The sequence below is a fragment of the Egretta garzetta genome, unplaced genomic scaffold (assembly GCF_000687185.1).
Source record: "Egretta garzetta isolate BGI_Z169 unplaced genomic scaffold, ASM68718v1 scaffold650, whole genome shotgun sequence".
In the NCBI taxonomy this organism is placed as follows: domain Eukaryota; kingdom Metazoa; phylum Chordata; class Aves; order Pelecaniformes; family Ardeidae; genus Egretta; species Egretta garzetta.
The window spans coordinates 862,758-877,815 of record NW_009258374.1 but is presented as its reverse complement, the minus strand read 5'-3'; the positions used below and the strand labels follow the sequence as shown (position 1 = coordinate 877,815).

Below are 15,058 nucleotides of genomic sequence, written 5' to 3'. Positions count from 1 at the left end.
GTTTGCAGTCACCTCACTGAGAACACACAGCAGAGTCCTGCTCCATAGGAGGGCAACATATTAAAACACTCTCATAAGGCAGTAACTGCAGTGCCTTCCCTCACAGGAGGAAGAGACAACAGGTCTAAAAGTGCTCACAGCACCCCTGGCAAGACTGAGGGGAGCAAAGGAAACCCATGGGAGCTGTTGGCACTCTTCCCATCTCAACCTACCTCCTCTGAGTTCTCAGAAAGGCAATTGGGTCTACTGGATGAGTCTCAAGAGACCTGGCTCCTCTGCTCTGCACAAATGCCACATCAGGCATGCTACAGCCTTGCTCCCCTCTCATTTCTCTGAACACTTACAACACAAGTAACAAGCCTCTAAATTACGGACAACTACTCATGCTCAAAGGCAAACTCAGTCTTGGCTCTCCATGGCTTCTACAGAAACACGGACCAAGAGGCGTAGGAGTCAGAGGGCCAAAAACCCTTTCCATGCATCTCTTATCATAAAATCTTCAGTGATGTAGTGATATGAGGTCAGAGTATGGCCACAGTAGAAATCAGGCCCAGCATTTTGCTCAAAAATAGCGGTGGGCTCCAGCCTTCGGTCTGTGGAAACCTGCAGTCCCTGCATCAATTCAAAGGGATCTGTAAAAAGTAGCTACAGAACAACTAATTCATATGCAAACACAATGAAGTACATATATATGGCAAGATCTAGATAAAATTATTATTTAAATTAAATTAAGTTTATAATGGCCTATATTATTTTGCAGCTGAAGAGCCAATAGCGGAAGCACAAGCTAACTGACATATAGCAAAATTGCCCACACATGATCATGCTGGTGTACAAGCAAGTTTGCAGCTCAGACATCTTTGGATGACGTAAGTGGGTGCTTATGGCCAGTGATGTCTCCTTCCAAGTGCCACGTGAGAAATCGTGTAGTCAGGCATTGAACTGGTGTGATTCTAATTATTTTTAAACCCATCTTCCTCTGGATCACTTCTCCATATCAGTTTTTATGAAATTACAGCTTCAGAGACATGCAGCATTAGCTGGAGAAAGAGGACGGCTTTGCCAAGAAGTTGGGAGTCCGGCAGATGGGAGACAGAGCTGGGAAAACAAACAAGAGCTTACATAGAGCATTTCCTCTTCAATAATCTGTGGTGGTCAAGAAAAGGCTGAAGGTGACGGACAGACCAATCCCTTGATCTGGAGGGACTTGCCACTGATAAACTAAATGGTGCAAATCCCTCACTCAGGTGCTCTGCCAAGAGACTGACAGAGTAGAAAAAAGGTTTCCCCTCTCAATTTAAAATAATCCCCATGTACAAAGCAGTAATTAAAAACAACCAATCGAGAAGTCCAAGGGAAAGCAAGGGTTGGATTCTAGCTCACTCAGTAGGAATGAGGCAAAGCACTGAGCTGAGGTCCTGGGGCATGAAAGGGACCATTCATTCCCCACCAGCAACAAAACCAGGGCTCCTGGCTCTCAGCAGACTGACCTCCTCTGAAAGAAATGGGTGCCAGTGGCCCTGCTGGGAGGAATAAGCATCTTTTCAGGCCAAATTGCAGCAGTGCTTCATCAGAGCAACACCGAAACTTCCACAGAGCTGCTCCTGTTCGATGCCTTGAAGTGCATCCTCCTGGAACAGTGTCGGCTCGCTGTGGTCAAACTCAAGGCTGCAGAGGGGAAGGACTGACAGCGCAGGTAAGTGCTGTGACTGCTGCTGACCCCCTTCTGAGAGCAGGCAGTCCTGCCTTGGGGCTAGCATGGGGCACACAGGATGGACATGATGCAATTCAAGGCTTTTAGGACCCTGATGATGGCTCGCAGGTCAGGCAACTTGGTGGCAGCTGCGCCAAGGACCAGCTGTTATGGATGACCCCCACCTTCATGTCACAAGATGAGTATGTTTTTTCTCAGAACACTGCACACAGTCCTACAAAAGGCTTTTTCTCCTTGAAAGAGAGGGAAAATAGACTGTCCTTCTTTTAAGAAGAAAGAAAAACAACCCACAAATCAAGTTTGTTTCCCCTACATTGGGTTCCGTCAGGCAGATGTTGAACAAGACATGTGCCAGAAATAGCCCCAACTTCAGCTACTCCAGGGCTATAAATTAACTCCGTCCCTTCCAACCCAGCAGCCAGCAAGGGGCCTGCTGAGCCGGCTCTAACACATGGCTGCTACCACAGCACAGCATGTGGGAAGACCAATGGAGCTGTTGGGTTAAATCCCACCAGGTCAAGGCTGCTCCTTCCTTCTCCAAACTCATCCAACCCAGCGAACAGTCAGAGGGAAGAGAGAAGGGGAAAAAATTCCTGACTGGCTAGAAAAGCTGGCCTGGAAAATGCTCCCTGTCCCAGTGTGTACCAAGAGGCCCACAGCTATGAGCCAGCAGGCTGCTCTGCACAGAAAGCCTCCTACCCACCGAGCCAAGCACTGCCCCTTCCTGCCCCTGAAACAGAGAAAAGGAAGAAAAAAAAAAGGGGGGGGGGAGAGAGAGAGAGCAGAAATCACCACCTCTGGCCAGCATTTGAGGTACCCAGCAATCATTTTGCTTCCCGCAGACTTCTGCATTTATTATTATTTTTTTCCTCTACAATGCACCCATTAGGAGCTGCACATGGGTACCTCCATACCACCAGTACAATGTATACCATCACAGATCCTCACCCCACTAACCACTTGGGTACCTTCATCCAAGCATTGAGCTGTCCCAGGCACAGGCCCTAAGGAAGGAGAAATGAATTGATCTGCTCCAACCTGCTGCAGACAGATTCATGTGCATCCCCTGTCACTCCATGGAGATCTCACAGATACTTCTTTTCCTACCATGCCTCCCAGGAGGTCCAGGTCCTCAGCAGATGCAAGCCAGATGAGCTCTCTGCTGGAGCCTGGGGACTAGGTCCCCCGCCAGCTGCAGCGACAGGGCACATTATTACAAGAGCATACACACTTCTGTCCAATTTCATGGGGTTTCCTTGCTCGTTTGCCTGTAACAGCCTCATCTTCTCAATGATGCTCCTGCACAAGTTCATGATGACCGGGAACAGTTCAGGCCTTGACAGCCCAAGCTTACTTGGCAAGGGGGAGAAACAGCAAATGAGAAAAGTAAAAAGAGGGAGGCGGAGCAGGCAAGATACCTGCATCTCACTCCGATAGCTGCTTACAGAAAACTTGACCAAGACACAGCATATCAACTGCTTTCCAGCACCACTCTTTCTGCTCCTCCTTCCAGCTCACATTGACCGCAAAGAGCATGACCTGTGAATATTGTGGGAAGGTAGAGAAGAAATGCGGGAAGCCTCCTTTGCACATGTAATGATACTGGCTGAAAGGAGCCCCCAAAAATGCTTAAGTCACTGGTTTTAGAAGCACTGCAGGACCTTACTATTCCACGTGCAGGACTACAGGAAAAAGAGACACGTGCCACTGTCCTGGACTCACAGACTGCATCATTCCAGGGTGGTGAAGCATGAGCTGGAATTCACCCCCATAATCTGCATCTTCTGAAAAAAAAAAAAAAAAACCAAAAGCCAAAAAACCAACCTGGTGGCAAGCACCCTGGCAACATCCGAGGGGACCTAGCTAAGCTCTGTGCGTAGCAAGACCCAGACCAGCAAAAGGCACTGAGGACCATAGCGCTGCAGAGAATGAAAACACTTGCAACTACTTCTTGTCCTTTCACAAACACCTTGCCCTTTTGCAGCCTCAGCTATAAGCAGCGCCAGAATACACCAGCCACTTCCTCTGCCCCAGGATTCACCGAGGGGAAACAGGGTAGACAACGAAGCAAAATTATTATCAGTACCTAGTTCATAACCCGATTGGAGCAGAGTTCAAGCACGGGTTGCTGAAGTTTATTTCTGTGTAATTCTGCCTCCCGGTCTATGCCATATCACACTGATTCATTCTATAGATCCTTTTCTACAGGCAGCGTAGAGCATAGGAAAAATCCAGGGCTGGCTGTTTAGCAGACCTGCACTGAAAGCTTCCTTCTGTCTACTGCGCCTGCTGCTAATTCCCTTCACAGCTCTGCTCATTAATAAAAATACAACACAATAAAAGAGAACCGCACACATATACACCTTGCCCAGATTCCCTCCATACTGGCTGATCCTGAGTCACCACCAGCGATTAACTGTTGCCGTGCACTGAGGACACGGTTATTAAATTAATAAGGGCTGCTTAACCTGGCTACAAATATACATGAGTTCTTTATGCCTTAGTGAGCTAATAAGGCATGTGCTAATTACATTAATTCAAACAAGCCCAGCGTGCCCTGAGGGCAAAGGGAGAGAAGGGCGCAGCAAACCCAGGCTCTTTCATAATAGCTGTATGAGAGCGGAAAGTACTTGCCTTGACAAGGCTTTCAGAGGAGAAGCATAGGACCACTGTGGCTTGCACCCTACAGCTCACTCAACCCAGCTGCCTGGTTAACATGCAAAAAGCCTTGCTTGTTCACCCAGCCCTTGGTGCAATGATAGACACGGGATCCCCTCTCCAAAGGGCCAGCTGGTTTGTCCCCTCCTACCTCCATGACCCAGGGCACATTGCAAGCCTAGGGATGACACCCTGCTGCTTTGGGACCGTGAGCCTAAGACCCTGCAGGGGTCCCTTTCCCGCAGGGACCATGTGGCACCGGCAGCCTCCAGCTACAGAGCAGCACCAGGGTCTGCAAGTCACCCAGCATCCTGCCATGTGGTGCTCCTGACGCAGACCTGTCTCCTCCACGTTCCCAAAATCAGCCAGGGACAGCTCGGCTGGAGAGGCAGCGCACGGAAGCTGTACTCACAGCAGGACAGGGTTCACCTCCCACATCAAAATAGGAACAGAGCCTTCATAAACGGGAAGGGGAAGGGACAGACTGTGTCAGGGAGAAGCAAAAGGACAGCAGAAAAGAGACACACAATCCCAGCAAGGTTCAGATACCCTTGGAGAGGACCCTCCTGTCTCCCCAGCCCAAGTGTAACAGATCCCTCACCTCTGCAGAGAAGCCTTCCTTGGCATCAGCTGTGCTCACACTAAGGGTATCTGCTAGGCACTGCCACCACCTCCTGGCATGCAAGGGAGGGAGAGGAAGAGGAAGAGGAGAGGAAGTCGTATTTCTTTGCATGTCCAAGGACACGTGCTCACCCAGCGCTTTCTGAAGCATGTGCTTGTTCCTGTGAACACTAGGGGACTGTGCCAGAGCAAAGCAAAAGCATGAGGGTTTTTTTTTTCCCCTGTTTCCACTTCTTCCTACACTGCATGCATCTGGCGGTACACAGGGCCATACCCAGGAGGCCTGAAAAGCAACCACCTTTCTCTGGCAGCAAGGACTATGCCATGTGAATTGCAGGGCATTTTAAAGACATGACACTGACTTTCACCCTCAAAAGCAGAATCTACAATGAGGCAGCAGGCGAGACCCAGGGCTGTGGAAGGGTGGTACGATGCAGTTTGTCCTGCACAAAGAGTCACTGGTACAGGCTCAATGCAGTCTTGACAGTGTGCTGGCAGAGAAGATGCAAATATTTTCATGAAGGAAAGCATAGTAGGGATTTTTAGCCCCTGGAAAGTACATCTCTCAAGCCACGTGATTCTCCTTCCCAGCAGAGGCTGTGGTTACTCAACCTCTAGTCCAGCATAACTTCAGGCTACTGCCAAAGAGGAGGGAGCTCTTCCTTTCCCCGACAACTAGAGGAACTCATTTCAGACCAGGCCTACTCCCAGGTCAGTGCGTAGCTGTGAACACACAAACACTTCTGCCAGCACAAAAAAGAAAGAGGCAGGAGTGAGAAGCAAGGCTGCCCCTCTCAGCAGCAGCCTGACTGCTGTGGGCACTGGAAAAACAACCAATAAACAACAATAAAATAGAACACAAATCCCTACAAGGAAGCCTGGGAGATAAGGTCTGTTGGGCCCTGAACAAAATGCTTTAAAAGGCCTAGAAATCCAGAGCCTTGCAGGGCTATACATCAATTGATAGCTGTTACTTGGAGTCCTGAAGAAGGATTGTGTGAGCCTGGCTGGAACAGCAATGCATCCAGCAAACCCCACACCGTGCCCCTGTAGCAAAGTCACAGTGGCCTGAGAGAGCCAGCAACCAACATGGGTGCCAATGCTAAAATACTGTAGGTTAATGAAACAGGACCCCAGGGTCTGAAAGGACATAAACCCTCCTGTGTCACCCTCTGGAGTTAGGAGCTGGGCTCCACCTAAGGCAAGGCGACAGAGAAGCATCAAGCAGGACCCACCACACAAGCATGCAAACACTGGAGTACAGGCTGCAAGCTCAGCTGCTCGCTAGAGCCAAGCCTGTATTTCAGGTGCCTTTTGTACAAGAGACCAGACACAGAGAGTAGACAGGATAACAAAAGGACATCTCCCAGCCTCCCAAACACTTTGCAACAGCAGGTAGAGACCTTTCCGAGGAAGGTAGCTTATCTCATTACTTCCCACTGTGGAAGGCAGAATCTGACTAACGCTCCCAGTACACTAGAAGAAAAGCCAGTTAAATGTCATGTTGATCAATATTCCTTGCCTCTCAGCCACAGGAATGGTGATACAGGACACTGCTGCTGCCAGTCCCTTTGCTGTGGGTGTACATGAACGTACCTGCTCTGCTCCCGCATCACAAACTGCATTTCTCTCCTCCCACCTCAGCTGTTTGCTTACGCCAAAGCTGTTCAGATTACAGCAAAACTTCCTTGCTAAATGCACGTCAGCAGCCCCACATGGGTCACATTGCTCCTGAAGAGGTTAGCAGCTCCTCCAGAGAAACTCATATGTGTTCTGTGACAAGCGGGGGAATTATCAAGGGGACTGCAACCACTGCCTGATGGCTCGGGAGCCTGTGGCGTAATCCATCCACGAGCTCCCTGCTTACCCAGGGTGCTGTGAATCAGCAGGCTGCAAAGCAAGCAAAGCATTCCCAGCAGAGAGACAACATATTTAGGAGGCTATAGGCAAATGAAAAAACATGCAGTCCTGCTCACCTAAACAGAGCAAAAGGAGATGGGTAACCCAAGAAAGTAAAAAGAGCGAGGGGGGAAAAATGCAGTAAGTTGAACTTCAAAAGTCATTCTCTGGACATTAAATGTCTTACCTGGCTACTCCGCATGCGCAGTGCAATGCTGCTACCTGCCAGATGTATCCACAAGAATTTACCTGACACATTAAGCATCCTCAGTAAAGCGATTCATCTTGCATTAAAGATTAGACCTGTTTTCAGAAAGTTTCCGAAAAAAAAAATAATCACCCCTGAAGCACACTTCACAGCCCTGCTCTTAATGACCAACCAACACTGTCTCACCAAAGAGTGCAAGGCAGGAACGGCAAATAGCATTAGACACGATGAATTCTCACGCCAGCGAGCAGTGTAACAGGCACATTGGGAGACTAACAACAGTTTGGCAATGCAGGAAACCAGACATGCTGCTCTGCTCCAGAAGTCCTTGGACAAGGACTTCTGGGCCCCAATCCACGATCCCCATTGGAGCCAGGTGTAGCTACTGACCTGGGAACCTGCCTGCCCCATGGCAGAGCCCACACAAGAGGTGGTACAGCACTCTGCTGCTGCCACGGTTGGCGTCAGGACCCCAGGTCTGGTACCAGCTGGGGAAACCATGTTCTCTTTCCCCTGCAAGAGCATTAAAAGGGAGAAGGGAGGTTGGCCACATCAGCCAGCTCTGCCAGAGTTCATCAGGGTCCCTGACCATGACATGTAAACCCTCTCACATCCTATGGCCTTTCAGGCTACCACAAGTTTGTCAGCTCACGTATACACACAGGTGTGTCCAGTACATGCCCTTTGCTATGGCTGATGTGTTTGCTTCCAGCTCCAGACCACCTCAATCTGCACTGCCACAGGTCCAGGTAACTGCACCAGTGTGAGCGACAACCTGGAGTCAGATCACATCACGGCCTTCCCACAATCTCACCCACGTGCCAGGCAACGTCTCACAAGCTGCACAGCACCTCCGCAGCCTCTCCCCCACAAGCTGACCCCCTGCCCCTGCAAACTGGCCACGGCTCACCTCCACCAGAACAGTCCAGCAAACGGGCACAGCCAGACCTCACCGCAGGGGAAGCGGGAGCTCGCTCCACTCCAGGGACCTGGCAGAGCCACAGAGACTGAGTCAGCAGCACGCAGATGCCTCCCGAGCACATAGAGGCTGCAGGAGCAGCCTGCTCAGCCTCCCCAGGAGCGTGCTGGCAGGCAGCGCACCGCACGGCACTCGGGCATGCGCCCACACACCGCTCAGCAGCAGCCTGGCATTTCTTCCCCCCTTTCCAAAGCTAAATTCAGACCATCTGTTGAAGTATTTCGGCAAATCATCCCTCTTTCAGGAAGGGCCGGGGGCTGAGTTTAGTTGTTTATATAGCGTCTGGCATTTCTGTAGCACTTATCACTTCAGTATCCAAGCTATTTCCTTCAAGCTCTCCATTAGTTTTGAAGAACCAGAGTGGGGCACAGTGAGTCTTCACTGTAAGTTTCTGAGGGACGGCATCAAAAAGACAACAGCTGCTCAGGTCATGAACACATTTAGATGCTAACAAAGTGAGCGGGACAGTTCAGGGGAAGGGTGTCAGGCCAACACAATGTGTTTCATGTCCTTTAAAAGAACTACTACCCTTAGAAAATAGCCTTCATAAACATCAGCTGCTCTCAAAGGATGAGATGAACCAACAAGTGCTTGCGTTGCCTTACAGAGAAGAGCTCAAAGCATGGAAAAGGAAGCTACCCCCATCCTTGAGAAAGTCAACACAAAATGAAAAAGGAAAATGAAGCACCCCGGAGGAGAGAATTTACTACATCAGATCATAACTTCTGCAACAGCTGCCATTGCATACAAGTGGCAAAACCCTGGAAGTGCTGCTGTCCCTATTTGATTGTAAGGGACAGGGTCAGAGACAGACATTTTACTGCTTCTCCAAGGTAGTACTCTGAATCTGTGGCAAAAGAGAAAGCAGTACCCAAATTCACAGTTAGCCGCTGATGTATCCTGTCCCTAAAATATGCTTCCTTCTTTTTTCTTTTTTTATAAATCCCTAACTATTACAGAGCAAAGAGCACAGCAGTGAACAGAGCACCAGTCTGCATGTGGCTTTAGAGAAGGTGCTTCCATCCTACCCTACCCAGCAGGCAACAGGGAACTGCCCTGGCAGCACACCCATTAAAGGCAGCGAGGGGTCAGACACTGCAGTGACAAGGACACAGGACTCGGCAACAACAGAAATGACAGATGCGCTGGTCCAGACTAAGCACACCACATGCTATCGCCTCCTTCCATGCCTTTATCCGTGCAAAGCCAGTGCTCACCCTGGTCTAGGAGCTTTCACATCACACAGCACAGCCCCCTGTCGAAGCAAAAAGGATTCACTGGAAGCTGCAGTTGAATTCAGAAATGAAGGATCACAGCTAATGGACTAGCTTGATCCAAACTAAGAGCTCACCTGCACAGCATCTCTCTCCTACTAAAATGACTTGGTGAAGTCATGGCCTCCTCAAAGACAGGCACTCAGTGCAGCAGTACCGCTGTCCTATATGAGAGGGTAAGTTTTCCTTCTCCTTCCCTCTCCCCACTTCATCCATGAAGCTCCTCATAGCTGGGACAGCCTTTAAATCGAGAGCATGAGCCCCAATCATGGAGCCCAATTCCAGGTGGGGCAGGCACAGTCTTTGATGGGACTTCAGTCATCTCCAGCTGCTCAAATTCCCTTCTGGGAAACTCAGCTGGATCAAAATCAACCTCTCTCCTCCTGGCCTCTGGATAAATGCTGCAGACCCAGGAAAGAAAAAAAAATCCAGACAGCTCTCCTGATAAACCACACACCGGCATCAGCACCAAAGGAAGGAGCAGGGCACAAGGAGCTTTGACAAGGCATAGCCACCCACCCACAACAGCACCACCAAAATGAGAACAAGAACCAGTTATGAAAAGGTTTAACAAAATAAACATAAGACTGCATTCCTATGAGCAGCTCACCACAGGCTGCATTAAATCAAGATCAACAGAGACCCCACAAATTAAATAAACATTTCTCCTAACACAGAACAAGCATTGCTGCCCAGGTGCCTTTCCCTTCCCCAAGCAAATAATCTCCATGTGGGCAGCCCTCCTAAGACAGCAAGTGTTCAAAGCTTTTATATTTGCAGATGTCTAAGAGGAAACCGCCAGACAGAAATCCAAACCACCCAGAGTGACAAGGTCTTTTCACTGGGTTTGTCTGGGGTTTTGCCTTGCTTTCTACAGCTTTTGTACCCCCTGTACTTTATCTTCACAACTGGAACTACCCAGCAATCAATACTGCAAGGTTAAAGAAACACCCAGTTTTGCATCAGACAGCTCAATCCACCTCCATCTTCCCTCTGTCTTTGTGCTGGAAGGCAAACAGAAAAGGACAGCAAAAAAATTATTTATCTGCTGTTAGGATTAGCTGGAGCAACACAGCATCAGCTCTAGCAACCCGCCGTGCTGTTAGCTGGATATGGCCAAACAACAGTCCCCACTCCAATCAGGCACAGGCCAGAGGACTCAGCCTTTGCAGAAGAAGGAAGACTTCATCAAATCACAGTGCGAGGGAAGCCAAAACACACTGTCCTGTCAGACCTCAGGCACCTCTTCAGCAGAGGAGAAGAGGAGGTGCTTGCAGTCACGTCCCGCTGTCTCACTGCAAACAGACGAGGCAACTGGCTCCAGCAAGGGTAGAGCTCATGCAGCCATTTGTAAGAAATACACAATGAAACATAGAATCATAGAATGTTTTGGGTTGGAAGAGACCCCTAGAGGTCTCTTCTAGGGACACTGCAACCAGATCAGGTTGCTCACAGCCCCATCCAACCTGGTCTGGAATGTTCTTAGGGATGGGGCCTCCACCACCTCTCTGGGCAACCCCTGCCAGGGTTTCACCACCCTCAGTGTAAAGAATTTCTTCCTTAGATCCAGTCTAAACCTACCCTGGTTTAGTTTAAAACCGTCCCCCCTTGTCCTGGCACAGCTGGCCCTGCTAAAAAGATTGTCCCCATCCTTCCCTTTAAGCCCTGAACGGCCACAATCAGATCTCCCCAGAGCCTTCTCTTCTCCAGGCTGAACCACCCCAACTCTCTCAGCCTGTCCTCCTAGGAGAGGGGCTCCAGCCCTCGGATCATTTTAGTAGCCCTCCTCTGGACCCCCTCCAACAGGTCCATATCCTTCGTGTGCTGAGGGCTCCAGAGCTGGACGCAGCGCTCCAGGGGAGGTCTCCCCAGAGCAGAGCAGAGGGGCAGAATCACCTCCCTCGACGCTGGCCACACTCCTCTTAATGCGGCCCAGGGTACAGTTGGCCTTCTGGGCTGCCAGTGCACTGACGGCTCATATCTAGCTTTTCATCCATCAGTACCCCAACATGTACGATATGTTCAAGAGTGAAAAATAAAAGCAATGCACTGGCTCGCACAGGCAGCATCCATAGCCCATTTGCCATGATAAGTAATTGATAATTCTGCCTCTCCTAACTTTCTGGTAGTGCAGATGTTTGGATACTTCTAAGAAAGCCCAAATGTGCAATCATGGCCATCAAAGCAGGCTTCTGCATTTCCTGAAAGCACAGTTAAGGATTTAGGTAAACACATACACATACATAAAAGGAATAATAACCAGTCCTTATGTACCTACAGTAGCAGAAGGCAGGATGCTGTGACCGAGCAGATCCTTCCCCATCCTGCACTGCTGCTGTTGAAGGAGCAGTGCGGGCACTGGTCCTTACACAGTATTGCAGATTTAAGCAGAGGTGGAGATGCAGCTGGGAGATAAAGTATGTCCAACTGGAAGCCTAACAGGACATTAACAAACTTGTAAGTGACAGGCTAAAGAGGTTGTGTGCCCAGGCTCTTCCTGTAGCTTGAGGGCTCCCACGTGATGGCCCAACCTCAGCTGGTGCAAACCAAATTTTCTTGGCTGCCTCTGCCAGAGCTACATCAACTTACTCTAGTCAAGGGCCAACGTGCACAGCTCTGGGACATTGCTGACCTGCCAGCAGCTGCGTAGAAACTTCATTCTGGAGAAAAACAAAACAAAACAAACAAGCAAACAAAAACAACAGGGGAAAAAATACACTCTGAAGAAGGACAGCCAGGAACAAGGCAGGTGTAGGAGAAATGCCTCTCTGTTCTGAAATAGCCTAGAAAAGGGGGAACTGCAGAAACTCCCTTCATGGGACATCAGCATCCCACCATAACACACATGAACTGCAGCACTCAGGATCACAAGGAAACTCATTTGTCCCGGCCATTCCAGACCTGGTTTGGTTACACATCATCTCCCCAGCGCAGGATCTCCTAACAACCGAACAAAAATATTTTGCATTTTTCCCACCCCTTTTCCTTCCCCCTTGGGGCCTAGTTCAAAGCTTGTTTATGTCATTCTGGCAGCACAATATGATTTTAGGCAGATAGAAACAGCCTATTAAGAGATACACCCCGCGCAGGGCATCTTGCTGGCACTGGAAAGTTGGCAGTGCAAAACATTTGCAGTTCCCTGCCCCCAAGTGAGCTCAGGGATCAAATGGCAAAAGAAAGCATCATGCTGGAACAAGACAGACATGCTGCAAGACAGCACCAAGGGACACGAGTCCCTCCGCAGCTATGTTCACTGGCGGTAAACTTTTCTTCTCACCACACAAGCCTTTCGCCTCCCAAATTTCACAAGGACATACCACCTTCCAGCAGCTGTTGTGAATTTGGCAATTGCTCTCCAAGAGCGTTTCATTTCCACAGTGGGGTGAAAGAGAATCCAGAGGTTTGCCAACATCTGTAAAACAAGTAACTCCCAGCCCAGCAGCAATCCCGAAGTCCAGCCCTTTGGAGGACCGGAGATGGAGACCACGAAGCCCTACACCACAGCCAGGCGCTCCTTGCCGAAGGAGAAGCAGCAACTCATCAGTCACTCCTCTTACAGCCTCCTGGCTGCAGATTATTCAGATAAAACCCAGAGTTCCAGGGATAATTAACTATTTTCACAGTATTACACAGTCATCACGTACGCTGCAATGAGGGTGTTCCCTAGATCAGGCTTTACCCCTCATGGAAAAGCTGTTCTTAGGGGAATCTGCAAAACTGGGCTGCTGGTCAGGGATGCTGGATCTAGATGTGTTTTACTCTAGCTAAACACAGCACAATGTTTTCCCACCTAAAAACGCTGCTGCCCTACTCTAGAAAATCTCTCCCTCCTACTCTTTCACAATTCTCGGCATGACAACAGTTACGCAAGAACAACTCTATAGGCACATGAAATGCTTATAGCTCTTAAGTGAGACTTTCCCCATTATAACACCCTCATCAGAGCACAGCTCCAAATCCTCACAGCTGCCAGGCTTCGAGACACACCAAACCCCAGCTCTGCACCTCGGTCCCTTCTCTCCATCACACCTTTGCCCTGCTAGAGACCTACAAGACAAAACATGATGCACAAGCAAGCAGGGGGGCTGCTTCCACACATACGTGCTGCTGTCACCCTGGCCAGCCAGGCAGATATTTCTCCCTGTCTGGCCCACTAATTCAAATCTTGGCAGAAAAAGGGGAGCCAATGGCCCTGACAGGCTGTCAGTGATTTCTACCTCCTAGTAACTTAATACAGCACACTACCCTTCTTAAAACGGCAGCAGGAGGATCTTCTAGGGCCCTGGCATCTTAGTAAGACATTAACAAGATTGCTGGGCATCAAACAAGACTGCAGACTTTCCTTCAGAGCAGTGCCAGGCTCCAATTTACGACACAGATTTGCTCCTTGTTCCAACTCGGCCATCCATCTCTGACACCAATCACCATCGCCCTCAAAACGTAACGCTCCTTACTACGACAGGCACTCAGTGAACAAATGAGCCCAAGGGCACAGCACCAGGAGAAAAATTGTACCTATATGAATGACAAGAAGTAGTAGCACACAGTTAAAAATCCTACAGGCAAGACATTCAAAGGGGCCATCTGAGTCCCACTCGCTGCATCCTTATCAGCCGAGTACCACTCTGGTTCAATTGCCTTTTGCCTGCCATTGCCAAGAAGTGAGTTCTTGAGAGGCAAAGTCACAGTGACTTGCAGTGATCAAAATCACTGCAGATAGATACAACCCCAACAGCAGCAGCCACGCCATGAGAGGTCAGATCCTAACGGCAGCGAGACTCTTGGAGACGAATGTGCTATGGTAAAAACACCCAGTCTTTAACTGTGAACACCTAACACATAAAGATATTAGGCCAAATAAATATAGCTGGGATCCTGCTCTGACGTTTGCTAGTCTTGACAGCCTGGCAAGGTGTAGAAACTACAAGCTGAGAAGCCCTGCAGGAGAGAGGCCCGGGGCACTGGAAAATCCAATTTCCACAACTGCACCCTCACCCAGCAGGAGCCCAGCAGCTCCGGAGGGTGCAGCAAGAGAGGAGAGGATGCTTGGGGTCCAACTCCCAGAGTGACCTTGAGGAAATCCCACAGCCTGTCCACTTTTCCACGCGCCCCATCCACGGGAAGGAAGAGCACAATAACCTTGACCTACCTCAAAGAGGCGCAGATCTGGCTTAGGAGAGCCTGGAAGGAGCTCTACATGCAGGACCCTGCCCTGAGACCAGAGGCTACAATCCTACAAATCACTCCCGAAATCAGAAGCCCTGGAGAAACGCGCAAATCGCTTTTGATATTAAAACCAGCAGCTCCGAGGCAGTAAAGGGCACGGCTGAAACCGCACACGTGTCACCCGCAATTTCCCCGGCGTGGGCAGGGAGAGGAAGGGCGACGCTGCTACAGCCCCCAACGCCCCGCAAGGGCAACCCCAGCACCGCGGGGAGCACGGGGCCATCTCCCCCAGGCTCGGCTTTGACACGCGGGCTCCTGCACCTCCGGCCTCAAATTTGGGCAGAGGGACTCCCACGCCCTGGGATGAGGGGAGGGAGGGGGGACCGGCACGTCCCAGGGTGAGGGGAGCAGGTGGGGGGCCAGGAGGGGTTACAACCCCTGGGGTGAGGGGGGGAAAGTGGGGGACCAGGGGAACCTGCATCCCCCGAGGTGAGGGGGGTACATGGGGGGCCAGGGGAGCCCGCCGCCCCCAGGGGGAG

General features: G+C 50.1%; 2 protein-coding genes across 2 annotated transcripts in view; both read right to left on the bottom strand.

The window, feature by feature from the left end:
* Positions 1 to 5,050, bottom strand: part of SLC25A22 (solute carrier family 25 member 22) — a 43,712-nt gene extending 38,662 nt beyond the window's left edge. Inside the window, exon 1 of the mRNA XM_009639695.2 lies at positions 4,974 to 5,050. The gene's annotated coding sequence lies outside the window, so the exon portion shown is untranslated. The remainder of the gene's footprint in view (positions 1 to 4,973) is intronic.
* Positions 5,051 to 9,709: 4,659 nt separating this feature from the next.
* PIDD1 (p53-induced death domain protein 1) overlaps positions 9,710 to 15,058 on the bottom strand; it is a 32,625-nt gene continuing 27,276 nt past the window's right edge. Inside the window, exon 18 of the mRNA XM_035895277.1 lies at positions 9,710 to 9,754. The gene's annotated coding sequence lies outside the window, so the exon portion shown is untranslated. The remainder of the gene's footprint in view (positions 9,755 to 15,058) is intronic.